The 16,270-nt window shown below is 38.2% G+C and overlaps 1 protein-coding gene across 1 annotated transcript in view; it reads right to left on the bottom strand.

Moving 5' to 3' along the window:
* Positions 1-16,270, bottom strand: part of CENPP (centromere protein P) — a 246,755-nt gene that overhangs the window by 195,098 nt on the left and 35,387 nt on the right. The window lies entirely within an intron of this gene.

Here is a 16,270-nt window from a genome sequence, read left to right as displayed (position 1 = left end):
GTGGAACCTCCTGATTGAGGAACACTGATTTGCTGGGAGGGTGATATGCTAGATTCTACAAGAAAAAAGTGTACCCTAACCCATCACCCTTCCTCTCACAGCCATCAGCTACGTATGTGCTCCTTCTAAATTTTATCCTTTGGAAAAAAATGGTAATTGTGTGCTGGGAATACAGCCAGTTGGTAGAGTGTTTGCCTCACAAGCACAAGGCCCTGGGTTCAATCACCAGCACCGAGAAAAGAAAAAAAAAAAAAAAAAAGGTAATTGTGAGCATACATTCTGCATGGTTTTATCAACTACTGAACCCAGGATGCTAACAGGAACTCCTGAATTTATAGCCTATCAGTATAAATGCAGGTGGACCCTGACACTTGGAGCTGGGGTCTAAAAGGAGGCAGTCTTGTGGTGGACTTTGCCTATGAGCTCTCATAGAAATCTGTCTTAATTCACCTAATACTGTATCTATTGTAACACTGTCAGCCACATAAATTACGAGCAAGTTGGGGCCAAGATCCATTAGTTCAATTACTCATTCACTCAATAAATGGTTTTGGGAATTGAGTTCCTATTCAAGTCATAATGGAATAAGCACATCAACCAAAAAGCTCCCGTTGACTACAGCTGGAAACACTGGACACACATAGAAAGCATACATCAGAAGATCTGAAATTTGGGCAGAAAAAAGCAGAACTGGTAGTCTTCTGGAATCTAGGAAAGACCTGATGATGAATTCCTTGGAATTTTGCCACCTATATATACTAATTTGGACACCAGAACAGCCTATAACCCAGAACTACCAAAGGGTGCACATAAAACAACCACCACCAAAAAGTTAGCAAAAGCCCACTTCCTTTAGCCAGTAGAGGTCATACAGGATGAGAAGATAGCCATCTCCTCAACTCAAGCACTGAGTGGGGCATGAAGCCTGTCAGCTGGCTCTGTCAGCAATAAGCAAAAGCAGGTTAAGCAGTTCCCTCCTCTCCCATTGGGTGCTGAGTTGAGGAGACTGGGAAGGAAGCTGAGGCCTCACCAGACACCCAGCAAGTACGAGCAAAGCAAGGGTGCTATTCCTGTTCCCCCTAAGTATGATGGCTACACGGAAGGGGTGCTGTCACTTTTCCTCACCCTACACTAAACACAGAAGGGGCAGAATCAGGAGGAACCTAAAGAAAAGGATCCTGTACATCTGTTAATGAAGTCCTGTGATTACCACCAAATGTCTCATACACAAAACCAACCAGAATCTACAGTCAAAACTACTGAGATCCGATCTAGGGTGAAGAGTACCACCCAGAATCCAGACCAGCCCCATGGCAGTACATGAGTTGAGCAGACAAAAACAAGACATTTGAACTTCAGACTATGAAAGTAGGCCAGAATGTGCTTTCAAATAAAATGCATTGGTAAGGACAACAGCCAAAATGGCCAAGTAGGGAGCATGAAAGACCATCCCAACTCAGAAACAGAAAGATCACTGCAAGGCTATCAGAGAGTCTGGAATTTGGGCAGAGAGCGGAAAGTTTACAGCAACCAAGTGAATACCTAACCAGGAAGAGAGCAACTGAAACCGGGTAGGGAAGCTCTGCAGTTTTTTAACTTGCCCTTTCTTCAATTCCCACCTGGCCACACAGCAGTCCTGAAGATGGTGTGAAAGAATGGACATTTTTTTAAGCTGTCTGAGGTCACCCTCCCAGTTATCTTAACTCCCTAAGGTCACCCTCCCAGTCATCTCAACTCCCTAAGGTCACCCTCCCAGGAATGGGAACAAAGCCCTTAAAACTGTTCCAAGAAACAGCCCCAAACAGAGAATAAAAGGGTAAATTGAGCCAGATAGCCAGATAGTGATCAAACAGAATGATTACCAGAAACTATTGACCAGAATCTACGCCCTGTTGTAAAACATTGTGAAACATGTTGTATGTTATCAGCAAACCCAGACCCCCTTTGAAATTTCCCGGCAGCTTTGTCCCCCTTTTCCCTTTCATGTGCGACCCCTCCCGATGTGTGGTTTCTGCCTTTATAAACCTACAAGATTTTCTGCTAGGGACTCGACTCCTTGAGTTGGGTCCCAGCGCGCTGGAATAAACACCTCTTGCGGTTTGCATCAAGTGATGCCTCCTGCGGTTGATTGGGGTTGCCGTCCATCCATGGGACAGAGTTGGGGTTTCCTTTTTGGGGGCCTTACATTTGGGGGCTCGCCCGGGATAAGATGGCCCCCCCTCATCCGCGGAGTCGACCTTGGGGGTAAGAAGGGGTACCCCGAAGTTGTCTGTCTTTGTCTTGTGTTTTGTTAGTTGGTCTGGTTCTGTGAGCGCGCTTTCGGTTTCGGTGGCAACCGTTCGGTGACTCGTGAGAGTGGCCGGACAGTGGTCAGTAGACGTGCCTGGGGGGCCACAGGTTGCGGCCCTGGGGGACGCCCTAAGGGTGGAAGGAGAGCCAGGGACGCCTGGTAGTCTCCGTCGGTAAGGGCGCTGATGGGGTTCAATTGGTGGATCAGAGATTGGCACCCATCTGTATCTGGTTCTGTTGTGTGTTTGTGGCGGAGGTGGAGGAAGGGTTGGAACAACTGCGGGGTTCTCGGCCCAGGCTACTCTTGGGTGGACCCCAAAGGTTCCTTCTCTGGACTCCCCCTCCCGACAGCCCTGAAGGGTAACTTAGCAAAGTAGCTTCAGTCTCAAAAATAATGAGAAATAAGGTCTCATAATTTTAACATCCAACCTGTCCGGATGAGATGGCTAAAATGCCTTAGACACAGAGTTTCTGTTAAAACTTGTTAGATCGTTCCAGATCTCAGTCCAGGCTTGCATTGAAATATAAATAAAAGAAGCCTAAAGGCTCAGTAGGAGACCAGTCTCAAACCCAGGGAAAGAAAAGGTAAAAAGAGTCTTTAAAACTCCAGCAAAGTAAATGCTATATTTTTAATTATATGTTTTTTTTGAGCTCATGATTTTTTGATCAGTTCTATTTTTTATTCAACGAGAATTTTTGAACATCTGTTACATTGCAATGGAGATTCACCTATAAAGTTACAAGGGCTTGATTTTGTGTTATTTGTATGTTGTGCTGTCTGATGTCATGTTTTGTCTGTATCAAAACTGAGCGCTCCTAAAATTAAAATTTAAAAATGGATCCAGATACTTTTAATTCACGTGATTTAAAAAGGTTCAAATTGGGTAAACTAATAAGAGTAAAATGTCTTTGAAAATAACTCACAAGTCTCTAGGTGGTCAAGCTAATAAAATACTGATGTTAATAAAGTGTCTAGTATCAATTGTTTCTAGGACTTTTCTTCAACAGGAAAGAGACAGCAAATACTGTTCAGGACACTTGTCTGATATCTTGGTTTTTTACAGAATAAGTGAATTAGAGTTAACATGTATGGGATTACTCTAATGTGTTTGTAGAGACATCTGATTAATTTACATCTGATTTAATTTATCTGATTAAGTTAAAATGCTAATTGTTAAATAACATCGAGTACTTTTAACTCCTTAAATTCCATGGGGTATCATACTTAAACATTATTGGTGTTTTCATAGGTTGGTAAATAAAAGGGTTTAAACTTGCTTTGTGTCATCACTAAACTAAAAACAAGGTTACTAAGAGTTATGTCCTAACAAGTGCAATTCTATATACAAAGGGTCCCAAAAGTTTCAACTGTATTTCAATTGGGGTACTATAAACAACAGAATATTTAATCTTATTAAAATAGAGTAATTTATCTAAATTCAGAAATTTCATAAGAGTTGTTTCAGAATGTAAACAAAAAGGGGTCAACAAATAGGAAAGAGAAAATAAAAGGTTCTGGGTATGGAAATATATTTAGTAAAAGGAAAAAGGAAATGTTTCTGGGTAAGAAAGTGCTTGTGTGATGAAATACATGAGGGTCTAAGTAAGTGCTAAGAAAGTCTGTGTAAGTAAAGGGCAAGTTTCAACAAGTTTGTGTGTAACTAAGTTGGTTATATGTATGTGAGACAGCTAAAACTATTGAAGGTTTTTCCTAAGGTGAAATACTAACGTTCTGATATAAACCAAAGTTTAATCTATATGGTAGAATGACATGGTAAAATGACAAGGATTTGAAACACTAATTTACTCTTAACTTTGTGTCTATTAAGTTTTATTCTTTAGAACGATTAGTCTTAAAAATTGGGGTGTATACAATTATGGTTAAACAACTATTATAGAGTATTGTACTTTGTTACAGAGTATACATTTCTCTTTAAAAACTCAATTTGGTAAGATAAAAGTGTCAAGGTATTTGTGAAATGGTCACTAGTTGTATATTAAATGTGTTCATATTTTTCAGGACCACAAGTTTTTAAAGCAAGGAATTTATTAAGCTCTGCTATCCTCCAGATTAAACTTGTCTGTAATGGTAATCTTAAACTTATAAAGAGTAAATTTTATTGGGAATTTATTTCTATCATTTAATGTTCTATTATAGGACCTGCTATCAATAGGGTATGTGTAAAATTTGTTACTTTTTACACTGAGATAAAGAATTTCAAATGTAAATATTTCTAAACATTAGAGTCTGATTTGTTTAAAGGTTAATATTGTGAAACATGAAAGAAACATGAAAACATTTTGCCATTTAATCACAAAAGGAAAGTTAAAAGCTCTCTCAGTGCAGGCCATTTAGCTCATCTCGTAGAGTTCCTGACTCTCAAGCGGGAGGCCTGGGTTCGAGTCCCAGCACTCTCGGATTGTGGAAATAACAAAAGCTCTTTCAGCCTTTCTTTGATTCATGTTTCAGATACTATGTTAAATTGTGTTAATTATAAAGTTTATATAGACTCAGGAAACAGTATATGTAAACTACTTAATGATATTTAAGGAAGAAGCAAAGATCAACATCAGAATTAGAACACTTAAGATCTGTAAAGAGCCCTGCCTTACCTGAGATAAGGCTCTGCCTCCCACCTTACTGCATGTTAGAGTGACTCCAAAATAAGCCAGACTTCAGCTTATTTAAAGTTATAGTCAAAAGATGGGTTCTTGTTGTAAAAGTACTGTGATCTCAAATAGGGGATAGAATGTAGTTCTCAATCGAAATTCAAGATAGCTATTATACAAGCTGAATATATTTTTACTCTTGCTAATTTCATTTTGTAAAACTGTTACCTGTTAATGTTTTGCAGAAGTAGCTGCTCCAAGAACAAACAACCTAGGTAACTTGTGATAATAAGCCATCACCTATAGAATAGATAGTGGTAACTTCCAGTACTAATGCAGACTCCAGTTAGATAAAAGGGTAAATAACTGTAAAGTTATGGACATCAAAGTTAAAGCCCATTACTCTTAATTTATGACTGGTGAGACTGGCTTGCTGGATAATTAAGATCAAACTTAGAAATTGGAGTTAAATACAGAGGTCAAGAAAAGTCCATATTTGGGTCTTGCCCTCAACATTAGCCTGAACCCAGGAAATAAGAGAACTTCTCTAAGGAGCGTTGCAACTCTGGGTCACACAACCTCCTGATCAAGGAGATTGTTGACTAGAGGATGAAAAATCATCCAGTGCATCTGCTGCAGAGGAGGGTCATGGAAAAGGGGAAACATCCCTTGATGTTTCTAAAGGAAGTCACCCCATCAACAGACCCTGCCTAACTAAAGTCACTGGTGGAGCTAAGGAGCCGCTCTTAAGTTCTGTACGAGTGACCCCTGTGGGACTCAGCTGACTCTTTAACAAGACAGGAACCAGGTCAATTTGACCAGCTTGATCTTAGACACCCAGCAAAACAGTTAAAACCAAAGTATAGCCATTCTTGGGCATTTAAAGGAAATAATAGTTAAATGTAACTTTAGATGTATCCTGATAACTATCAGAGAAACTGCCAGAGTCAGAAGTTTTTAGTCAGTTTAAGGCCTGCAGACCTTCCTAAGCTACACAGGTAGACTTAATCTATGTTTGCCAGTATGATTATCTATTTCTAAGTAACAGAAGTATAGAGATCTCTACTAAACACAGGTTATACCAATAAAGGGATATTTTACAAAATCAGATGACATTAAGTAGCTTAACTATATTTTTGGGGGACATCTATGGCAATGTTAAAGTCCTCAAATAAAGGCCTTGTCCTCTCCAGCCTTTGCTAGGCCTAGTTATGGGAACAATTTCTCAGTTCTTTCACCTCCTGGTGAGAGATTAACTTCTGTCATTTTCATGATACTCAGTGGCATATTTCAGATGCTGCAACATTTACTTTGTGCTAATCTCATTTCAGTACTCATGTCTTTTTGTTCTTCTATCATAGAAGCACCCACCCCCAGATGACTTTACAACCTGCTCTTTCCCAACCAGGCTTCTTCCTGAGACCCCTCGATTGACCCGATTTTTTAAAAAGAAGGAACTCCAAACTGCTTGCCCCTCGCTGCCCCCATTCAGCTTCGAAGCAGCCAGAATGACCGACGCCCCTTTTCATTTTCTTAACAAGCAGTTATGGGTTCCTAAAGCTAAAGGGGGGAATGAAGCCAGAATTGGGAATAGGTAGTTAGTGTAGAAATAGGGGATCGGGTCAAATCGAGGAAATGAAGCCATGAGGTCATCTGCCTCTGCAAGTTGGAGACTGCCCCTGGAAGAATGGAATGTCAAGGATCTCCGGAGGCCATTGATTACCAAATTTACCTGCCTTTATCAAGGACTGTTTATCAAGGACTGCAAACAAGGGGCTGCTAATTGGTGGCCCGCCCCCTCGGCTCTTGCCTGCCTGAAATCGCCTAGCCACCTTCATCAGGGAAAAAATAAGTGCTGTACAGGTACTAATGCTCAGGCAGTAATACCAGTCCCTCTGCCATGGAAATAGCTTTGGAGAAGAGTATATAGAGACAGAAGTTCCATGATTAGAACTTACCAGAAAAGAAAATGGGGAAATGAAAGAATGGACATTTTTTTAAGCTGTCTGAGGTCACCCTCCCAGTTATCTTAACTCCCTAAGGTCACCCTCCCAGTCATCTCAACTCCCTAAGGTCACCCTCCCAGGAATGGGAACAAAGCCCTTAAAACTGTTCCAAGAAACAGCCCCAAACAGAGAATAAAAGGGTAAATTGAGCCAGATAGCCAGATAGTGATCAAACAGAATGATTACCAGAAACTATTGACCAGAATCTACGCCCTGTTGTAAAACATTGTGAAACATGTTGTATGTTATCAGCAAACCCAGACCCCCTTTGAAATTTCCCGGCAGCTTTGTCCCCCTTTTCCCTTTCATGTGCGACCCCTCCCGATGTGTGGTTTCTGCCTTTATAAACCTACAAGATTTTCTGCTAGGGACTCGACTCCTTGAGTTGGGTCCCAGCGCGCTGGAATAAACACCTCTTGCGGTTTGCATCAAGTGATGCCTCCTGCGGTTGATTGGGGTTGCCGTCCATCCATGGGACAGAGTTGGGGTTTCCTTTTTGGGGGCCTTACAGTGTACCACTCTACTGGTGTAAGAACCTGATCTCGATAACCATAAAAAGGGACCAGATTCCCAAGGAACTATTTATGTCTTTTTATTTGTCTGTGGGTCCTCTCAGGACTAACTTAAGAGGCCTGTGTAAGAAGAGGAAGCGTCTAAAATATTACAGAAGGGTAAATGAACACAACATATTCACTACCTAGAACAAAATAATGATGGACGCAAACAACAGACATGTCAAAAGCCAAGAAAAGAGTGGGACTGAGCATCTTTGAGGAAAAAGAACTCTGAAGAGGGTGCAAGTAGACCAGGACAACAGAAAGGTACATGAACAACCAGGGCAGGATGCATGCTCAGAAGAGACTTGAGAAGACCATGAGTCTTCACCTCTGGCTGATCCTTAAGCTAAGGACAAATCTATAGCAGAGCTGCAAGAGAACTGGATAAGCGATGAACTAGTGTTCCAACGCAGAGTCAAATGTGAAGATGAGATACTATACATGTTTACATTTTTTTCCTTCTTGCACATCATAATATTAAAAATTTCCAATACTCAACAACAATAAGAAAAACTAAGCATTCAAACAATTAAGAAATCATGGCCTACTGACAGGAAAAAGAAATTAATGGAAACTTTTGCTGAGATAACATACAAAGTGGAACTACTAGCAAAGATTTTCTAAGTAACTGTCTTAAATATATTCAAAGAACTCCCAGAAACCAAGAGAACAATGTGTAACATCAATGAACATGAAATAACAATATATAGAGAGAAATAATAAGAAAGAAAAAAACTAGACATTTTAGAATTGAAAAGAACAGTAACAAAAATTTAAAATCTACTAAAGGGCTTCAATAGCAGATGTAAGGAGGCATAAGATTCAGCATAATAAATATAAGTCAAAATTACCAGTGGGCACAGTGGTGCATGCCTGTAATCTCAGCAGCTTAGGAGGCTGAGGCAGGAGAATTAAAATTTTGAGGACAGCCACAACAAGTTAGCAAGATCCTGCCTCAAAATTGAAATGAAAAAGAACAAAAAGGGACTCTGGTGGCGGGAGGCTGAGGAGCATACATCAGAAGAAGCCAAAAGCCAGCTGGAATAGCTCCTGAATGCAATTTTAATCTTGTTTGCAATTATTTTGAAGGGGAGAAACCATCTGTATCAGCTGAATGTGTTCTTGGAAAACTTTCCCTGACAATGTCATACAAATCAACTGCATTATCAAGTAGACTCCTCTGAAGCAATTATCTGGAAAGAGTGGCTTCTAAGTTCTAAAAATCCTAATACAAACTCTTGTTTACACTGAAGATTCCTCTCCCCTTCTACTTCACATTTGTCAGCTTGTTACAGTCCAAGGCAAAGACAGCAGTGTTTCTGTGCATGGAGGAGAAAACCAAGGTGAAGAACATCTGTCATTAAACATATTCTTTAAAGTTTATCTAATAGTAAGAGAGAAAAAAAGATGAACAAAAAGGGCTGGGAATGTGGCACACTGGTTAAATGCCCCTGGGTTTAATTCCTGGTACCAAAAACAAAAAGTTTAACATTACCATAGTGCAAGTGAAATTATCCAGTTCAAAAAGAAAAAAAAAAAAAACCAATTAAAAAAGTAAACAAGCCTAAGAGACTTTTGGGGCACCAAAAAGAGTACCAACATACACATAATGGAGTTCACAGAAGGAGAGCTAAATCTCAAGAAATAATGATCAAAGACCTCCGAGTTAGCCAAAAAAATTAATATACGTACCCAGGCAGTCCAAAAACTGCAAGGTAGATAAACTCAAGGAGAACTACACCAAGATACATTATACTCAATCTGTTGAAAGCCAAAGAAAAAGACAATTCTGAGAACGTCAGGAGAGAAGTGACTTGTCATACAAGGAATCGTTTAACAGCTGACGAGTGATTTATCATTCTAACATGAACTCTTGGGGAACAAACTATATTCAAACCACAGCATCTTTATCATAAGTGATCAGGGTTGTGAATATATAGGGTGAGTAGTGTATAGTAGGAGAAACTGAATCTGTTTTTTTGCTTTTTTTTTTTTACTTAAACAAAATGGTAATCAAAAGAGATCTGAAGATTATATCCTATCATCAGATGAAAAAAATAGGCTTTAAATAAGAACTATTATAAGAGGCAAAGAATTACATTAGCTATTGAAAAAAGGGCCAGGCTACCAAGAAGCTGTAACAGCGATAAACATACACTCACCTAACAGACCCCCAAATACGTGAACCATAATTTGACAAGAGTTAAAGGTAGAAAGAGCTCAAAAATAACAACTGGACACTTCAACTACTCACTTTCAATAATGGACCGAACAGCTAGAGTAGAGCAATAAGGAAAAAGATTTGAACAACATGTAAACCACTAGATCTAAAAGGCATGTACAGAACATTCTACCCAACAACAGAATATATATAATTCTCTAATGATACCTTCTCTAGAAAAGACCATATGCTAGGTAACAAAACAAGTTTCAACAAAAAACAAAGGATGGAAATAAAACAAGGTATATTTTCTAGGCACAAAAGAATAAAAATAGAAATCAATAAAAAAATTTGTAGACTTAGAAATTCACAAGTATGTGGAAACTATACAAAATACTCTTATACAGCAAATAAGTCAATGAAGAATCATAAGGAAAAATCAGAAAATACTTGGACATGAATGGAATAAAAATATAACATACCAAAACTTATGAGAAGCAAAATCAGTGCAAAAAGGGAAATTTATAACTGTAAACACCAAAATTAAAAAGAAGATCTTATATCAATAGCCTAATGCTACACCTTAAGGAACTGGAAAAAAAGCAGATTAAAACCAAAGCTAGCAGAGGGAAGAAAGTAATAAAGATTACCACAGATATAAATGAAATACAGAAGAAAAATAAACCAAACTGAAAGTGGGTTCTTAGAAAAAAAAAAAAAAAAAAAAAAAACGAAATTATCAGTAAGAAGACGCAAGTTACCAAAATCAGAAATAAAAGTGGAGTATTGCTTCTGATCTTACAGAAATAAAAAGGATAATAAGAGATTATTCTTTTTATTGCTAGGAACAATTGCACATCAACAAATTAGATAATAAGTGAAACAGACATTTTTTTTTTTTTTTTGCAGTACTGGGGTTTGAGTCCAGGGCCTTGTGCTTGCAAGGCAAGCACTCTACCAACTGAGCTATATCCCCGGCCTTGACAAATTTTTAATAATATACAAATGAGCAAAACTGAAAGAAAAATTTGAATATATGTTTCTTGAAAAAGAAAACTTGAATTAATCTATAATAAGCATGGAGACTGACTTGATTTACAAGATCATTTAACACAATGCCTATTTTATAATGGAATGTTGAAAATTTCAAGTTAGTGAATACTGCACTAAAGGTAAAAAAACAGAACAGTCATATGGGTACACTTTCACAGTATTGTTAAGTTGAAAAATTGTTAAGCCAAAACATCACAAGTCAGACACTGTACATATATAAAAATCCTTAACAAAATAATAGCAGACAGACATAGGAAGAGCACACTATGAAGACAGAGTAACGCATCTATAAGAAAAGAAATGCCAAAATTGCCAATTGCCATCACAAACTATGAAGACCTGGAGCAGGCTTTTGGCATCTAAAACAGAAAAATACTATCATCCTCAAAAAGAAGAGAGAGAGAGAGAGAGAGAGAGAAAAAAAAAGCTTTTATTAATTATGTTTCATGAAGAGCTGGAAGAGAGAAGCTTGAAGTCTTCAAACATACTGATTGATATATTGACAAGGTGATGGGGACAATCACCCTGATTTGACCAGTACACACTGTATACATGTATTGAAATTATCACACTGTATACCAGGAATATGTACAATTAAAATTTTTTTTTAAATAGCCTGTGGTCCAACAATCCCACTGCTAGGCTGTGATACTATAAAATATATTTGGTTTTCACCTTCATTTCCTGACATACAACTCCTGAAATCCTTGGGATTTCCAAAGTGATAGTATCTTTTTCTATACTTGTGAGTTGACAGATGGCTGGCAGCCCCCAGTAAGCTTCAGGACCTGAGCAGACCAAGACAGGATTACAGGGTTGGAACTTTCAGCTCCACCCTCAACCCCCAGGAAGAAGAGAGGAGCTGAAAGTTGAGTTGATTACCAATGGTCAATTATTTAATCAATCAATTAATTCTCCATTACAAATCCCAAATGATAGGGTTCGGGAGAATTACAAATTCAAAGTCAGCCTCAGCACCTTAGCAAGCCGTGTCTCAAAAAATAAAAAATTGAAAAGGGCTGTGGATGTGGTTCAGTGGTTAAGTGTCCCCTCCCTGGTAGCAAAACAAAATAAATAAATAAAATAATAATAAAATTAAAACATTTAAATTAATAAAAACATATTTAAACATTGTAGCCACAATAATTTACATTCCTATGCAATGAACAATATGAAAATCAAATGCCATTTATAATACCACCAAAAGGAATAAAATATATAAGGATAAATCTATCCAAGGAGGTACACCAAAACACCAACAAAACAAATGCAAAAACAGATGTCAATAAAAAATGATATAAATCATAAATATTTTGGAACTGAAAAATATATAACGTATACACAAATCTCAGATACATTTCAGAAGTAGCGGAAAGATTCTATGAACTTAAAGACAGATGAAAAGAAATTATCCAATATCAAGGGAGAAAGACTGTAGGAAAAAACTCTTCAGGGAGTTGTTGGATAATAATGAAAATGTTAAGTTTCTCTGTTATAAGAGCTTCAAAGGGGGAGAAAGGGCTTGGGGCTGAAAATAAATTTTAAGAAATAAGGGCTGAACACTTGCCAAATTTTACTAAATACATATACCTATAGATTCACAAAGTTCAATGATTGACCCCTCACCCACCCCCTCCCCCAAAAAGAATAAAGCCAAAGATTTCTAAGCCCTGACAAATCATGGCCAAATATCTGAAAACCAAGGACAAAGAAAAGCTCTTGAGAGGAAGCAGAGAGAAATGAGGCATTCCCAAAAATGGGAACAATGACTAACACATGGATTTCTCGAGGACTATGGAAGCCAGAAGAGTAGTATACACATTCAAGAGGCAAAATAAAAGAAATATCAAACCAGAATTCTCATATCCAGGAAAGTCTTCCATAGGTAATGCAGATGAAGGTGTTCTCACGTGAGGAAGACTAAGGTAATTTGTTGCCACAGACATCATTCATATGGTTTTCTCAGCTCCTTGAGCATACTTTAAATAGTGGATTTAAATGTGAATATCTGCTTTCCCAGGACAGTATTTATTGATGTTTTTTCCTCCTATGTGCCATACATTGTTAGAATTTTTTTTTTTTTTTTGGCCTATAATTTTTGTTGAAAATGGGACATCTAAAATAATACAGTGTAGCAATTCTGAAAATTGTATTCCCACCTCCCCAAGGAATGTTACTGCACTTTTTGTTATTTCTGATTGTTTAGTAGCTTTTCTGAGCTCATCTATAAAGTCTACAATTTTTGTTGTGTATTGCAAATTAAGTCCGTAATCAACCAGCTAATATGGAGGACCTCTTATCCTTAGTTTCACTCCTGGTGGTTTCAGCTGTCCAAGGTCATCTGTGGCCCAAAAATATCAAGTGGAAAATTCCAGAAATAAGTAGTAAGTTTTAAATTGTGTACCATTAAAATCTTGCAGTGGTCTTCTCCATCCTGCTCAGGATATAAATCATCCTTTTGTCAAGTGTATTCATGCTACATGTACAACCCACCCATAATCACACAGTAGTTATCTCAAGTATCAGATTACCCACTATCACAATGCCACTGTTCAAGTAACCCTTACTCCAAAGTGCAACAGTGACACTGGCAATACAGATATGCCAAAAAGAAGCCATAAAATGCTTCCTCTAAGCAGAAAGGTAAAATTTCTCTACTTAATGAGGAAAGAAAATAAACTGTATGCTGAAGTTGCTAAGATGTATAATAATGAATCTTCTATCCATGATATTATGAAGGAAAAAGAAATCCATGCTACTTTTGCTATTGTACATAAAACAACGACAACAATAAAAAGTCCACAGCTGATAAAAGAAAAATTTGCCAATATTTTTAGAGAGAATACATTCACAAAATGGTTATTATACTAGATTATTATAATTATTTTATTGTTATGTTTGTTAATATCTTACTATGACTAATTTATAAATTAAACTTTATCATTGCTCATATATACAGGAAAATACAGTAAACTCTCCACATCAGTGTGTTCTATATCCGCAGATTTACCTGATGGTGCACCAAAAATATCTGAAAAAACTGCATCTATACTGACCACGTAACAGAATTTTCTTATCAATATTCCCTAAATAATACAGTACAACTGTTTACGTAGCATCACATTGTCTTAGGTATTATAAGTAATATAGAGACGATTTAAAGTGTATGGGGGAATGTGTCTTAAGTTATATGCAAATACTATACCATTTTATATAAGGGACTTGAATATCTGTGGGAGATGATGGAACCATGCTCTGGGGACACCAGGGGATGACTTTATATACTGGGTTAGGTACAATCCATAATTTGAGGCATCCACAGAGTATTGTGGAAAATAACCTCTGAAGGGGGGCACTACTGTATTCAGAGATTTACTTGAATACCTACAACCATTGTGTCTCTTGGTCTTTACCAAGGACATCTGAGTGTGTTAGGGTACTTCAATAATCAATAAAACAACTGATAATTCTGCTTCAGCCTTCACTTTTTTTTTTTTTTTTTTTTTAAGCAGAGGGTCATGGTCAGCCAGTAGTGAGAACCTGGACCATCTCAGGTCTTTCCTGAGCAGCCATACAACCCTAGGCATAAGTGCAATCCTATGTATGAGGAGGACCTTCTAGATTCCCAAGAACATGTCAGAGTTTTTCACAGCCCCTATGGCCATCTCATTGTCCAGTTTCTCCTTTTATGCTTTTTGATAAACCTGCTATTTGTCTCAACTGTTACCTACCACCTCAGGCAGACAAGAAGTTTTAAAGTTACTTTCAACTCTTTTCATCAGATGTTCCTAGGTAAAAAGGTCACTTGATGAGTTCTGAGTCAGATCAAAGATAGTCAAGTGAGATCATTCAAAGAAACAAAAGATAGGTCATCAAAGACAGTTCACTGGGAATATGAGGCTTCCAAGGAACTTAAACCCATTCTGTTCCCTCTGGGGTCTGCCAGGGTGCTCATTATCATTGAGATTATGGGATTTTGGTTTTCAAGGTTAATGTGGGCTGGAAAGGGAGAGACAGGAAGGGTATTTAAAACACCACCAAGTTCACTCTTCTTATCAAGATTCTGTCATCTTTGTGGATAAATGCTCCCTGTATTTTTACAAGTGTTTGGTTAATTTCAAGATTTCTGAAAATGAGATTCTGACAGTTTTTGCCAGTTTTCCCATTGCTTTTATGGAGGAGCGAATTTTTTAAGTATTTATTCTTTCATTTCCACTAACTTGGATTTCAAAGAGCTTTTGGGAGGGAGGGTTCCATATTAACCTTGTTTTTTACTGTACTCTGATATTCTGATACCTGCAGCCTTGCTGACCCTGGAGTAAGTGCCTCGCCAAAGGTTAGCCAATCCCGAGAGATGGCTGAAAACTTGCTCTGGAGCATGGTTCCCAAACATAAATCAAACAATCCAGAGTTCAGGGCCAATCACCTGCTTCACAGATCTCTCAAACTTGCAAATTTCCACCTGCCCAAATAACCTCAGGGATATGTGCAAGACAAGGAGAGACGGACCCTATCACCCAGAGCCTGCTTCTCCTGACTCAACCACACCTTCCCATGGAAACCATGATAAGGGCACCTGCCCACAGATTCCCTTCTCTCATCTGTCTACTGACTGACCACCAGGCATCCTCAATTCACTCCCCTGCACGCTACAGGTGGTGTGCCCCTCCTTCCTGTTAACAAATTACCTTTTCAGTGCTGTTAAGTTTGGATCTGAAATGTTCCCCAAAGTCTCGTGTTAACAGTGAGGTCCTCAGATGGGTAGCACTGTTGGGAGGTGGTGAACCTTTAGGAGGTAGGGCCTAGTTGGAGGAAGTGGGTGACTAGAGGAGTGTCCTGAAGGGTATATCCTGTCCCTTTCTTCTCTCACTCTCTGCTTCCTGGCACCTTTAGGTGAGCAGTTCTGTTCTACCACATACTCGCCACCATAATGTTATGCCTCACCACAAGTCCTAAGCATATTTAAATAATAATAAAACCTATTAACAGCTCCTATTCACTTATTCTTGGCTTAAATATTAGTCATGCAGTACATACGAACATAGATATTGTATGTTGAATTTAAGTCATTGGTTCCTCTAAACAGTTAAAGGACTACCATAGAACAAAGAAACAGAACCAGTGGGTTAATCTCCACATTTGGTTCCTCAAACAGTTCTGCAGCAGATGATGAACTCACTGGGCTGCTTCTTAGAGACACCTCACAAAACCAGTCTTCACAGCAGCCATAGTTAATGTCTATGAAGGTGATTCACTTAGTGCCACTCCTGATCATTAAGTAAATGGTCCTTCGAAGTTACTTTGAAGCTAGTCTTGGTAAGTTTATTAGACTTAGCTCAGTAACTTCCCGAGTATTCTCGGAGAATCCAGTACAAGAATAAAATGACTTGTGATTCTCTTGGACACCATCCTCAGAGGTTTTAAAAAATGAGCTTGAGTACATAAAACTCATTCAGTTTACCTGCACAATAATTAATCTGAGGACTTGTTTTGTCCCAAACCCCTCCCAGTTATAACTTTTTATGCTTTTCTGTGTTTAAAAGAAAAAACAAACACTTTGAAAAAACAAACACTGAAGAAAACATGTGGCACAC

The sequence above is a fragment of the Sciurus vulgaris genome (genome assembly GCF_902686455.1).
Source record: "Sciurus vulgaris genome assembly, chromosome: 13".
Taxonomy (NCBI): domain Eukaryota; kingdom Metazoa; phylum Chordata; class Mammalia; order Rodentia; family Sciuridae; genus Sciurus; species Sciurus vulgaris.
This window is presented reverse-complemented; position numbering and strand designations above follow the sequence as displayed.